The sequence below is a fragment of the Aotus nancymaae genome, unplaced genomic scaffold (genome assembly GCF_030222135.1).
Source record: "Aotus nancymaae isolate 86718 unplaced genomic scaffold, 86718_ANA_hifiasm-v0.15.2.pri h1tg000029l, whole genome shotgun sequence".
Lineage (NCBI taxonomy): Eukaryota > Metazoa > Chordata > Mammalia > Primates > Aotidae > Aotus > Aotus nancymaae.
The window spans coordinates 29,334,703-29,348,356 of record NW_026988442.1 but is presented as its reverse complement, the minus strand read 5'-3'; positions in this window follow the sequence as shown (position 1 = coordinate 29,348,356).

Sequence of the window (13,654 nt, the reverse complement as noted above, 5' to 3'; positions counted from 1 at the left end):
CCAAGAGAAATATAATGTGAGCTGTAGGCCAGGTGCAGTGGCTCACACCTGTAATCCCAGCACTTTAGGAGGCTGACGAGGGCAGATCACATGAGGTCAGGAGTTGGAGACCAGCCTGGCCAATATGGTGAAACCTCGTCTCTACTGAAAATACAAAAAGTTAGCTGGACGTGATGGTGCACATCTGTAATCGCAGTTTCTCAGGAGGCTGAGACACCAGAATCACTTGAACCCAAAAAGCTAGGGTTGCAGTGAGCCAAGATCACACCACTGCACTCCAGCCTAGGCAACAGAGCGAGACTCTGTCTCAATCAATCAATCAATAATGTGAGATATAAATGTGAGCTATAAATGTGAGCTACATATTTAATTTAAAATTTTCTAGACTGACCAGCCTGTGCAACATAGTGAGGCCCCATCTCTACAAACAATTTTAAAAATTAACTGGATATAGTAGTGCCTGCCTGTAGTCTCAGATGCTTGGGAGGCTGAGGCAGGAGGATTGCATGAGCCTGGGAGTTCAAGACTCCAGTGAGCTATGATTGCACTCCAGCCTGGGCCACAGAGCAAGACCTTGTCTCTAAAAATAAATAAATCATTTTTAAAGGAAAAAATATAATTTTAACAAATTTTTTCTAGGCCAGGCACAGTGGCTCATGCCTATAATCTCAGCATTTGAGGCCAGGAGTTTGAGACCAGCCTGGGCAACAAGTGAGACCACCTTCTCTTCAATAAAAATAACCAAGTATGGTGGTATGTACCTGTAATCTTAGTTACTTGGGAGCCTGAGAGGGGAGGACTGTTTGGGCCCGGGAGTTCGAGGTTGCAGTAGGCATGATGGTGCCACTGTACCTAAGCCTGGACAAACAGGGCAGGATCTGCTCTCAAAAAATAAAAATAAGGCTGGCGTGGTGGCTCACACCTGTAATCCCAGCATTTTGGGATGCTGAGGCAGATGGATCGCCTGAGGTCAGGAGTTCAAGACCAGTGTGGCCAACAATGTAAAACCCTGTCTCTATTAAAAATACAAAATTTGGCCATGAGCAGTGGCTCACACCTATAATCCCAGCACTTTGGGAGGCCAAGGTGGGCAGATCATGAGGTCAGGAGTTCAAGACCAGCCTAGCAAATATGGTGAAACCCCGTCTCTACTAAAAATACAAAAATTAGCTGTGTGTGCTGGTGCACGCCTGTAGTCCCAGCTACTCGGGAGGCTGAGGCAGGAGAATTGCTTGAACCCGGAAGGCAGAGGTTGCAGTGAGCTGAGATCACACCACTGCACTCCAGCCTGAGCGACAAAGCGAGATTCCATCTCAATAAAATATATAAATAAAAATTTAACCGGGCATGATAATGGGCACCTGTAATCCCAGCTACTCAGGAGGCTGAGGCAGGAGAATCACTTGAACCCGGGAGGCAGAGGTTGCAGTGAGCCGAAATCTCGACACTGCACGCCCGCTTGGGTGACAGAGTGAAACTCTGTCTCAAAATTAAAAATAAAACTTTCTAGTAGCCACATTTTAAAAAGAAAAAGTGAGGAAATTCATTTAATAGTACATTTTTATTTAACCCATTTCCACATGCTATCAATATTCAAAAATATTAGATACTTGACATTCTTTTTGTTATGCTCTCTTTAAAACCTGGTGTGTACATTCCAGCTGAGATGAGTCGCGCTGCAAACGCTCAAAAGCCACGTGTGCTTAGTGGCTACTGGATTGACAGCTCTAAGCTGAAGGATCTACCGCAAGATGGCGCACTCCTGCGGCTGCTGGCGGGAGGCCTCAGCTACTCACTACGTGAACGTCTTCACAGGGCTGCTGAGCGTCCTCTTGACATGGAAGCTGTCTTCCCCCAGAGAGAGAGCAAGGAGAAAGCAAAGTGCCTTTGTGACCGTCTTCAGACGCACCATCACTTCTGTTCTTTAGAATCAGGTCATAAGCCCAGCCCCTTCACAAGGGGAAATGAATGCGACTCACCTGTTGAAAGGAAGAACGTCAGGCTGGGTGCCATGACTCATGCCTGTAATCCCAGCACTTTGGGAGGCCGAGGCAGGTGGATCACGAGGTCAAGAGTTCAAGACCAGCCTGGCCAAGATGGTGAAACCCTGTCTCTACTAAAAATACAAAAATTAGCCGGGCATGGTGGCGGGCACCTGTAATCCCAGCTCCTCAGGAGGCTGAGGCAGAGAATTGCTTGAACCCAGGAGGCGGAGGTTGCAGTGAGCCGAGATCATGCCATCGCACTCCAGCCTGGGTCACAGATCGAGACTCCATCTCAAAAAAAAAAAAAAAAAAAAGGGAAAAAGGGAAAAACGTCAAAGAATCTGCAGACTTGCAGACTTTTTTTTTTTTTTTTCGAGACCAGATCTGGCTCTGTTGCCCAGGCTGGAGTACAGTGGTGCCATCATGGCTCACTACAGCCTCGAACTCCTGGGCTCAAGTGATCCTTCCACCTCAGCCTCCTGAGTACCTGGGACTATAGGTGTGCACCACAATGCGTGGCTAATTTTTATATTTTTTGTAGACATGGGATCTCTCTATATTGCTCAATCTGGTCTCGAACCTCTGACCTCAAGCAGTCCTCCTGCATCAGCCACTCAAAGTGCTGCAATTACAGTCGTGAGCCACCACACCTGGCCTTTGTGGACATATTTTAAAATCACACTCCCATTTATGTGTGTACTTGTTTATATCAGTATGGACTCAGGGATTCTACTTTATCCCATGATTTATAAATCCATGACTACCAGTATTTATGTTGATGCTCAAACTGACCCAGTTTTGGCCTGTATGGGCCCCTTGGGCTGACTCCTGGGTCCTTTCAATGTGTCCCCAACATTCTTTTGTTTTGTTTTGTTTTATTTTTTGAGACAGAGTCACGCTCTGCCACCCAGGCTGGAGTGCAGTGGGGCGATCTCGGCTCACTGCAACCTCCATCTCCCAGGTTCAAGCGATTCTCCTGCCTCAGCCTCTCAACTACAGACATGCACCACAAGGCCCAGATAATTTTTTTTTTTTTTTTGAGATGGAGTCTCACTCTGTCACCAGGCCAGAGTGTGCAGTGGTGTGTTCTCGGCTCACTGCAACCTCTGACTCCCTAGTTCAAGCGATTCTCCTGCCTTAGCCTCCAGAGTAGCTGGGATTACAGGCATGTGCCACCAAGCCCAGCTAATTTTTGTATTTTTAGTAGAGATGAGGTTTCACTATGTTGGCCAGGATGGTCTTGATCCCTTGACCTCATGATCTGCCTGCCTAGGCCTCCCAAAGTGCTGGGATTACAGATGTGAGCCACCACGCATGGCCCAGGGTTTTTTTTATTGTGGTAAAATATTTAACAGAATATTTACCATTTTTACCATTATTAAGTGTACAATTCAGTGGCATTAAATACATTCATGCCAAGCACAGTGGCTCACACCTGAAATCCCAGCATTTTGGGAGGCCAAGGCACGAGAATTCCTTGAGCCAAGGTGTTCAAGACCAGCCTGCGTAACAGTGATACCCCTATTACTACCAAAAAAAATACAAAAAAATCAGCCAGGCATGGTGGCACGCACCTGTAGTCCCAACTACTTGGGAGGCCTAGGTGGATGAGGAATCGCTGGAGTCCAGAAGTCAAAGATGCAGCAAGCTTGGGTTGCACCACTGCAGTCCAGCCTGGGCAAACACAGTAAGATTTTGTCACCAAAAAAAAAAAAAAATTTAAATCACAATGCTGTATACTCGTCATCCCTCTCCCTATCCAAAACTTTTCCATCATCTCCAGCATAAACTCCATCCTCATTAAACAATGCCCCTCTCTCTCCAGGTAACCTCTGTTCTCCTCTCCATCTCTGAATCTGCCCTCCCATGTACCTCTTAACAACATTCCCTTCTGCGCCTGGCTTCTTTCACTTAGCAGTGTTTTCAAGGTCCATTCGCGTTGTGGTCTGGGTCGGAATTTTCTTCCTGGGACAAAACAAGGCCTGAGTCCAGGGCTGCCCCCGGAACCCCACGCCAACCTGCCCCTCCCCTCCTCAGGCCTTCCTGCTTTCGTCTGTAGGAAGGGGAGGGCTGGGGGCCCTGCTGGGCTGGTCTCCTGCCACCTGGCCATCAGCACCTTCCGTCACGTTAATCACTGTTCAGCCAGGAAACCGAAACCCCTGAACACTGCAACAGGGACGTTCCCACAGGGAACGGGTTACAGAGACAACAGTGGAGCGGAGGCCGAACGGGTTGGGGAGGACGCTCCAAGAAAGACATCGCAGCCACAGAGAGCCACTGCCACTTCTAAGCTGGAGGGGCTGGTGAGGTTGCAGTAGCCCAGGGCCTGCGCCACTCGGCAAAGCTAGAGGCCTAGGGGCCTGTCCTGTCCCGGGCGCTGGACCACGGAGGAGCCACCACTGGGGACTCCCGTTGGCCAGTAGGAACTCATTGGATGAGAGCCTGGGACTGGCAGCTGCGGGTCAGGTCTGGGATACCCGGAGCAGAGCTGCAGAGGGCGGGAGGCAAAGAGCCCACGCCCCCACCCTACTGGCCCTCCCTCCCTGGTCAGCTCCCTACCAGGAAGCCCCCACTGTGGCCCCAGCCACGGCTTCTGAGACCCAGCAGTCCTGCAGCTTCCTTCTGTCCCGCTGGCCTAGGGTAGAGCGCCTCCAGCTGTGGCCAATGTCTCGGCTTTTCTGCTCATCCATCCTCTGTGGAAGCGATGCTCTGTATCCCGTCCCTTCTGTTGAAATGCCTGGAGTGGTTTCCCTCTTCCAGACTGGCCCCCAGTGAGACACCAGCGGTGCTGTCATTTACAGAGTGGCCACAGTGCTACCACGGGAGGTTTGTGGATGACGGAGTCATGAACCAGGAAGGAGGGCAGAAGTGAAGTGAGATGGGTGCCCAAGGCAGGGTCACTCCGTGGTAAGTGCAGGATCTCAGAGCAGACCCTGAGCTCTGCAGAGAGGTTGAGTGGCCACAATCAGACCCCCAGCTCAGCCAGTGGATGGGCTCCCTGTGACACTGGGCTGAAGAAACCAGCCTCCACTGAGGGCTTCCTGTGTGCCCACTGTACTCTCATGCCACCCCCATCTCAGCTTTCGGGGCTCACCGCAACAGAGTACTGCAGACTCCGTGGCTTAAACAACAGAGATTGTTGTCAAGGCATCAGTGGGGCTGGTTTCTCCCGCAGCCGCTCTCCACAGCTTGTAGACGGCCGCCGCCTTCTCTGTTTGTGTCCAAATTTTCTCTTCCTATGAAGACAATAATTATATTGGATTAGGGTCCCTAATGACCTCATTTTTACTTAATTACCTCTTTTTCTTTTTTTCGAGAGGAAGCTTCACTCTGTGGCCCAGGCTGGAGAGCAGCAGCTCGATCTCAGTTCACTGCAACCTCCACCTCCCAGGTTCCAGCAATTCTCCTGCCTCAACCTCCCCAGTAGCTGGAATTACAGGTGTGCACCACCATGCCCAACTAATTTTTGTATTTTTCATAGAGATGGGGTTTCACCATGTTGGCCGGGCTGGTCTCTACTGACCTCAAGTAATCTGCCCACCTCAGCCTCCCAAAGCGCTGGGATTACAGGCATGAGCCACTGTGCCTGGCCATTTAATTACCTCTTTAAAGCCCTTATTTCCAAATACAGTAACATTCTGAGGTACTGAGGGTTAGAATCTCAACATAATGATTAGGAAGGGGTCATCATTCAGCCTGTGACATCCCCCAATTTCACAAAGTGGGCATTATCGACCCTGTTTTCCAAATGAGGAAACTGAGACCCAGACAGTGGCTCACCCAAGACCACCCAGAGCTGTGTCTCCCCAGGTTCAGGGCTTCCCATGCCCCATACCACGAGCAGCACTGCTGCTCCACCTGCCAGCCCAGGGAACCTTCTGTCACCCTTTGTGACTGCCACAGACCCTGGGAAATGGATTCCAATCCCTCCCTTCCTTTCGCTCCCCCTGATGTGTGTAATAAGATGATCATCCACCATTTATTGACCCTTTCCTATGTGCGAGGCTTTTCTGCTAGCATTTCACACGCATTCCACATGCACATAGGACACAGCTCGTCGGGGCTCTGCTGAAGCCTCCTCAGAGACACCCTCCCCACATTCCCCACTTGTAACAATGCCTCCACCCACACCAACACACCTCCTGCTTTATTTTCCTTTATAGTGTCCTCAATACCTGAAATTAGGCTGGGCGCGGTGGCTCACACCTGTAATCCCAGCACTTTGGGAGGCCGAGGTGGGCAGGAGTTAGAGACTGGCCTGGGCAACATGGCAAAACCCCATCTCTACTAAAATATAAAAATTAGTTGGCGTGGTGGTGTGTACCTGTAGTCCCAGCCCACTTGGCGGGCTGAGGCATGAGAATCGCTGGAACCCAGGAGACGAAGGCTGCAGTGAGCCGAGATGGTGCCACTGCACTCCAGCCTGGGCAACAGAGCAAGACTCTGTTTCTAAATAAATAAATAACTGTAATACCTGAAATTGGCTGGGCGCATTGGCACACGCCTGTAATCCCAGCACTCTGGGAGGCTGAGACAGGCAGATCACAAGGTCAGGATATCGAGATCATCCTGACCAACATGGTGAAAACCCATCTCTATTAAAAATACAAAAAGTAGCTGGGTGTGGTGGCGTGCGCCTGTGTTCCCAACTACTCAGGAGACTGAGGCATGAGAATTGCTTAAACCCAGGAGGCGCAGGTTGCAGTGAGCCAAGATCATGCCACTGCACTCCAGCCTGGCAACACAGTGAGATTCTGTCTCTCAAATGATAATAATAATAATACCTGCAATCATCTCATATGCATACTTATTGGTTATTGTGTTCTCCACACTAGACTGTAAGCTCCAGGAGGGCAGGGCCCAGGCCTCATCCCCTGCTGTATCCTTGGCACCTAGATGAGATTGTCAGTCAGTCACGGACATCTTAGGTGCGCAATGTTGTTTCAATAAATGATTAAATGAATTCTTTCACCCAGCCCTCACCAATCATCTGTAACACGGGCCTTAGGATCTTTTTTTTTTTTTTGAGATAGAGTTTCGCTCTTGTTGCCCAGGCTAGAGTGCAATTGTGCGATCTCAGCTCACCACAACCTCCACCTCCCGGATTCAAGCAATTCTCCTGCCTCAGCTTCCCAAGTAGCTGGGATTACAGGTATGTGCCACCACGCCTGGCTAATTTTGTATTTTTAGTAGAGACGGGGTTTCTCCATGTTGGTCAGTCTGGTCTTAAACTCCTGACCTAATGTGATCTGCCCACCTTGGCCTCCCAACATGCTGGGATTATAGACATGAGCCACGGCACCTGGCTGGGATCCTTATTTTATAGAAGAAAAAAGTGAGGCTCAGAGAAAGTCCCAAATCCACCCAGGCTCACCCAGCTAGTAAATAGTGAAGCTGGAATTCGAACCCAAGTCTATGCTTGCAACTACCACACCCAGGCCACCTCCTTGCCTTGACCTTCCATCCAAATCTCTCCCTGCTCTGTGCTTTCCCAAACCACCCTCACACAATTGCCCTGAATCTCTCTTATTCTAGAAATTCCCTTGGAAGTAATTCCCTTGGAAGGTCAAGGTGGGCAAATTGCTTGAGCCCAAGAGTTCAAGACAAGCCTGGTATAGTGAAACCTTGTCTCTACAAAAGATACAGAAAAATAATCAGCCAGGCACGGTGGCACATGCCTGTAATCCTAGCACTTTTGGAGACCAAGGTGGACAGATTACTTGAGTCCTGGAGTTTGAGACCAGCCTGGGCAACATAGCGAGACCATGTCTCCATAAAAAATACCAAAATATGTATATGTGTGTGTGTGTGTGTATCCAGGTGTGGCACACATCTGTAGTTCCAGCTACTCAGGAGGCTGAAGTGAGAGGACTGCTGGAGCCCAAGAGGTCAAGGCTGCCGTGAGCCGTGATCACGCCACTGCACTCCAGCCTGGGCAACAGAGTGAGACCCTATATCAAAAATAACCAGCCTCCAGCCATGATATTTCTACTGCACCTGGACGTTGCTCCCACCCAGGCTAAGGCAGAGTCTTTGTGCATAAATCTGTTTAAGGGCCTGGATCTGACTGCTCCTTTGGTTATTCAATCCTCCACATATTCATTAGACAAACTGGAATGGTGGGCTACAGGCTTCATGCTGTAAGAAAGGTTCAGATAACAATTGTCTCCTAGTCAAAAAAAAAAAAGTTTGCTTTCCTCTCTCCTATTAATCTGAATGAATGTGGTCCAGAGCTGCATGGTGGCTTTACAGTGTCAGGAACCCAGTCTTTTTCTATCTTGTCCTCTTTTTCTTCTTGAAGACAACTGGTAGTTTTCATCTCATGGTCCAAAATGGCTGCCCACGGAGGCACATGCCTGGAATTCCAGCACTTTAGGAGGCCAAGGTGGGCGGACCACTTGAGCCTGGAAGTTGGAGACCAGCTTGGGCAACATGGTGAAACCTCATCTCTAGAAAAGAAAACTAACCAAGTGTGGTGGCAGGTGCCTATAGTCCCAGCTACTTGGGAGACTGGGTGGGAGGAACACTTGAACCCAGGAGGAGGACATTGCAGTGAGCTGAGATTGCACCATTACACTGCAGCCTGGGTGACAAAGTGACTATGTTGACTTCTAGTCCACGTAGTATTGGTAGTTCTAACCAGAGCTATTAGGAATGAAAAAGAAATCAAAGGTATTCAAATTGAAAGGAAGAAGTAAAATAATCTCTGCTCTCCAATAATATGATTTTTTTTTTTTTTTTGAGATGGAGACTTGCTCTGTTGCCCAGGCTGGAGTGCAGTGGCGCAATCTCGGCTCACCACAACCCTCCATCTCCCAGGTTCAAGCAATTCTCCTGCCTCAGCCTCTTGAGTAGCTGGGATTACAGGTGCGCACCACCACATCTGGCTCATTTTTGTATTTTTAGTAGAGACAGGGTTTCATCATGTTAGTCATGCTGGTCTCAAACTGCTGACCTCATGATCTGCCCGCCTCAGCCTCCCAAAGTGCTGGGATTACAGGCATGAGCCACCACACCCGGCCTATGATATGATCTTATATGTAGAAACCCTAAAGATTTCACAAACTAAGAACAAACTGTTAGAATTAATAAATGAATTCAACAAAATAGCAAGATACAACATCAGCACACAAAAATCAGTTACATTTCTCTCAACTAACAGTGAGTGATTTGAAACAAAAATTATAAAAACAATTTCATTTACAATAGCATCAAAAAGAAGAAAATCCTTAGGAATTAATCCAAAAAGTGAAAAACTTGTACAATGAGAACTACAAAACCGGCCAGCCTTGGTGGCTTGTGCCTCTAATCCCAATACTTTGGGAGGCCAAGGCGGGCAGATCACCTGAGGTCAGGAGTTCAAGATCAGCCTGGCCAACAAAATGAAACCTTGCCTCTACTAAAAATACAAAAAATTAGCCAGGTGTGGTGGTGCACACCTGTGGTCCCAGCTACTCAGAAGGCCGAGGCAGGAAAATGGCTTGAACCTGGGAGGTGGAGGTTGCAGTGAACAGAGATAGCGCCACTGCACTCCAGTTTGGGTGACAGAGTGAAACTCCATCCTCAGATAATAATAATAATAATAATAACAACAACAACAACAAGTTTTGGTGAGGATGTAGAGAAATTGGAACCCTTGTGTGCTGTTAGAGTATAAAATGGAATAGCCAGGCCGGGCGCAGTGGCTCATGCCTGTAATTCCAGCACTTTGCGAAGATGGTAAGTTTTGTGTTGCGTATTTTCCCAAGTTTAAAAAAAAAAAAAAAAGGAAAAAGGCCGGGTACAGTAGCTCACCCTTGTAATCCCAGAACTTTGGGAGGCCAAGGCAGGTGGATCACTTGAGGTCAGGAGTTTGAGACCAGCCTGGCCAACATGGTGAAACTCTGTCTCTACTAAAAATACAAAAAGTTAGCCAGGAGTGGTGGTGTGTGCCTATAGTCCCAGCTACTCAAGAGGCTGAGGCAGGAGAATTGCTTGAACCTGCAAGGCAGAGGTTGTGATGAGCTGAGATTGTGCCACTGCACCACTCCAGCCTGGGGGAAAGAGTGAGATTCTGTACCCCCCCCCAAAAAAAAGAAATTGCAGCTGCTTTTAAAATGAGCTGACCCTGAGCCAGGCTTTTAGGAGCCAGAGGTGACTCAGCAGAGGCCCCACCCTCGATTCGCAAGGGGAGACATTCCGGGACAGCCTCCTGCTGACGTACCTTGGCACATAATCACAAAGAGCCAATCACGCGTGAGTCAGAAGCAGTTATGTCCGTAAGTCATAAAGCAGCAGCTGGGCCCAAGATTCCTGGCAGCCTTCCAATCCCACCTCTCCCGCCCTATTTACCCAGGAGCAAAAGAAGCGGAGGGAAGCGACATAGCACGGCGTAACTCGGTTCTTTATCTGTCTCCTCCCAATGAGCATGCAGGTCGGTTCCGGTTTCCAGCGATCCTAAACACACTTGGCTGGACCTGCTGAGCCTACAGAGGTGGGATTTTGCAACATAGGTGGGGAGAAATGGAATTGCTAGGGTGAATTGTAGATCCACGGGAGCTCCATTGCAACAGAAAAAGGCCTGTCTCTTTAATTTACTTAAAGGTCAGGATTTCTAACCTTGACCCCATTGGCATCCTGGACTGGGTCATTCTTTGTTGTGGGAAGGGGGGCCGGGGGAGACCGTCCTCTGCAATGTAGGATGTTTACCAGCATCCATGGCTGCTACCCACTAGATGGCAGTAAATCACCACCCCCAGTTGTAACCACCAAAAACTCCAGACTTTGCCAAATATCCCCTGGGAGTCAAAATCACCCCCAACTGAGAACCATTGCTGTAACTGTATAGAGCTTATGAGTAGGATTTCTAACCACAGATTCTTTAAGCAGGTATTATGTGTTACTGAGTTTCTTCTCTTTGGGCAGAAGGGCATTTTGCCTCCTTAGAAGAGGTGCAATGACATTGGTAGTCACTAGTTTAAGAATAAGAGATGTCCTTTGCAAGCAGATTCAGAGGAAAAAAAAGTCTTAGGTCCTAATTGGGATAACGAGATTTGAATCTGGACCATAGAAATTAAATTATAGGCCAGGCATGGTGGCTCATGCCTATAATACTAGCACTTTAGGAGACTGAGGCAAGTGGATCATCTGAGGTCGGGAGTTCTAGACCAGCCTGTAATCCCAGCACTTTGGGTGGCTGAGGTGGGCAGATCACCTGAGGTCTGGAGTTCGAGACTAGCCTGACCAACACAGAGAAACCCGGTCTTGCTAAAAATACAAAATTATCCGGACCTGGTGACACATGCCTGTAATCCCAGCTACTGGGGAGGTTGAGGCAGAAGAATCACTTGAACCTGGGAGGTGGAGATTCCAGTGAGCAGAGATTGCACACTATTGCACTCCAGCCTGGGCAACAAGAGCGAAACTCCGTCTCAAAAAACAAACAAAAAAAGAAATTAAATTATAACATTGTATCAATATGAAATTTTCTGATTTTAAAAACTTACAGAGTTCCTGTAAGAGAATGTCCTTGTTCTTAAGAATTACACACTGAAGAATTTAGGATAAAAAGGCATTATGTTTGAAACTGACTCTCAAATGGTTCTGAAAAATCTCAGCTCACTGCAGCCTCTGCCTCCAATCAGTTCTCCTGCCTCAGCCTCCCGAGTAGCTGGGATTACAGGCCCACGCCACCGCGCCCAGCTAATTTTTGTATTTTTAGTAGAGACGGAGTTTCACCATGTTGGCCAGCTGGTCTCGAACTCCTGACCTCAGGTGATTCACTCGCCTTGGCCTCCCAAAGTGCTGGGATTAGAGGCATGAGCCACCATGCCCGACCAAATTATTATTTTTTAAAGGCTTTTTTTTTTTTTTAAGAAACTCACCTATATTTTATTCTAGTTTTGAAAGCATAGTTTTAATCTGTCATTCCCACCTGCTCCCAGGAAAAGGAAGAAAATAATTGTATGATTGTTTCCAGGATCTGGGCATAATTAGGGCACAGTCCCAAGAGGCTTCCAGAAAAGGGTTCTCAGGGTAAGTGTGGCAGGCAGGAAGATCCCTTGCGTATATTTGTAAAATGCCTGCAAAGAAATTCCACCAAACATTAACAGTGGGAGGTGATGGTCCTGTTGTCTATTGTCTGCCCTGTAACCACCCTCTCCCTGCACCTGCCCCTCCCCAGTTTTGTTCAAACGTCCACCCCTTCCCCAGGCAGCCCAGGTGCCTCAGGGAAGTGACCGCATCCCCCGCCCCACCTTGAAGGGCCAGATGGGTCAAAAGGTAATCTTATCCCTGTGCTAGTGAGTACAAATGAAGTCTGTGGGCCAATAGCAAGCAAGGAGCAATTTCCTGGAAGAAGCCCTGGGCTGGCATTTGACTTGCTTTGAGATAGAGTAAATGGGAGAAAGTGACTTTATGGGACATCTGGGCCTAGGGCTCCTGCATGCTGTGCTGAAAACACCATGTACAGAAGCCAGTCTAATCTTCTGGATGATAAGAGCCCAGATGCGGCACTAAGATGCCCCAGCAACAATTGGCTGCTATCTGAATACCATCAGAATCCCAGCTGAACCCCATGTCACCATGAATGAGGCCACCTTGGCCCGGCCAACACAGCTGAAAGCCAGAAGCAGCTGCATGCCGGAGCCCAGGTGAAGGCCACAGAGGAACCACCAGCCAATGCACAGACTCACCAGAAGTAACAACTCTGTTTTTAAGCAACTAGGATTAAGAAACAATTCTAAAATGAGCCAGGCCATGAGCCAGGCGTCCAGGGGATGCCTGGGGATGAATGTGAAGATTCAGTAAGGTTATAACATGGCCTGGCATGCAGTAAGTACTCGATAAATGCTCACCATTGTTGGTGATCATGCATTTCTGCTCTCATCCCCTATGCCATTCACTACGAGGGCTCATGATGACAGGCAAGAAACAAGTAATTTACTAGGGAAATAACCGGGGAACTCGCAGGAACACTGGGACAGCTAGAGAAACTAGGAAAGCAGTTCAAACACTGGAGGCCAAAAAGAAGGACTCGTGTCTGCCATGTGTGCAGCAGAGGCTTCCGAGTATCAACTATTAATAATACTGGTTTTCATTCTTATTAATAGAACCCCAGCTTTTTATTTTGTCTCCAAGGAGGATAACTACATTCTCCAGCCTCCTGCATAGCAGAGAGTGCCATATGACCAAGACCAAGTTCTAACCAGTGGGAGCAAAGCAGGGAAGTGTTGTCTTCTTTGCCCCTTCCTGCTGGCTGGAATATGCCAGGCACTCTTCTGACAACTATAGATGTATTAACTCATTTATCTTTGTAACAACCCTATGAAGCAATGAAGCAGGCACTCTGCCAGAATCCCAACCCCCTGCTTTTTTTTTTTTTTTTTTTTTTTTTGAGACAGAGTCTTGCTCTGTCGCCCAGGTTGGAGTATAGTGGTGCAAACTTGGCTCACTGCAAACTCCTTCTCCAGGGTTTAAGAGATTCTCCTGCCTCAGCCTCCTGAGTAGCTGGGATTACAGGTGCGTGCCACCATGCCTGGCTAATTTTTGTGTTTTTCGAAGGGATGGGGTTTCACCATGCTGGCCAGGCTGGTCTTGAACTCCTGACCCCATGATCTGCCCACCTCAGCCTCCCAAAGTGCTGGGATTACAGGCGTGAGCCACTGCACCTGGTCCGGATCCCTATTTTT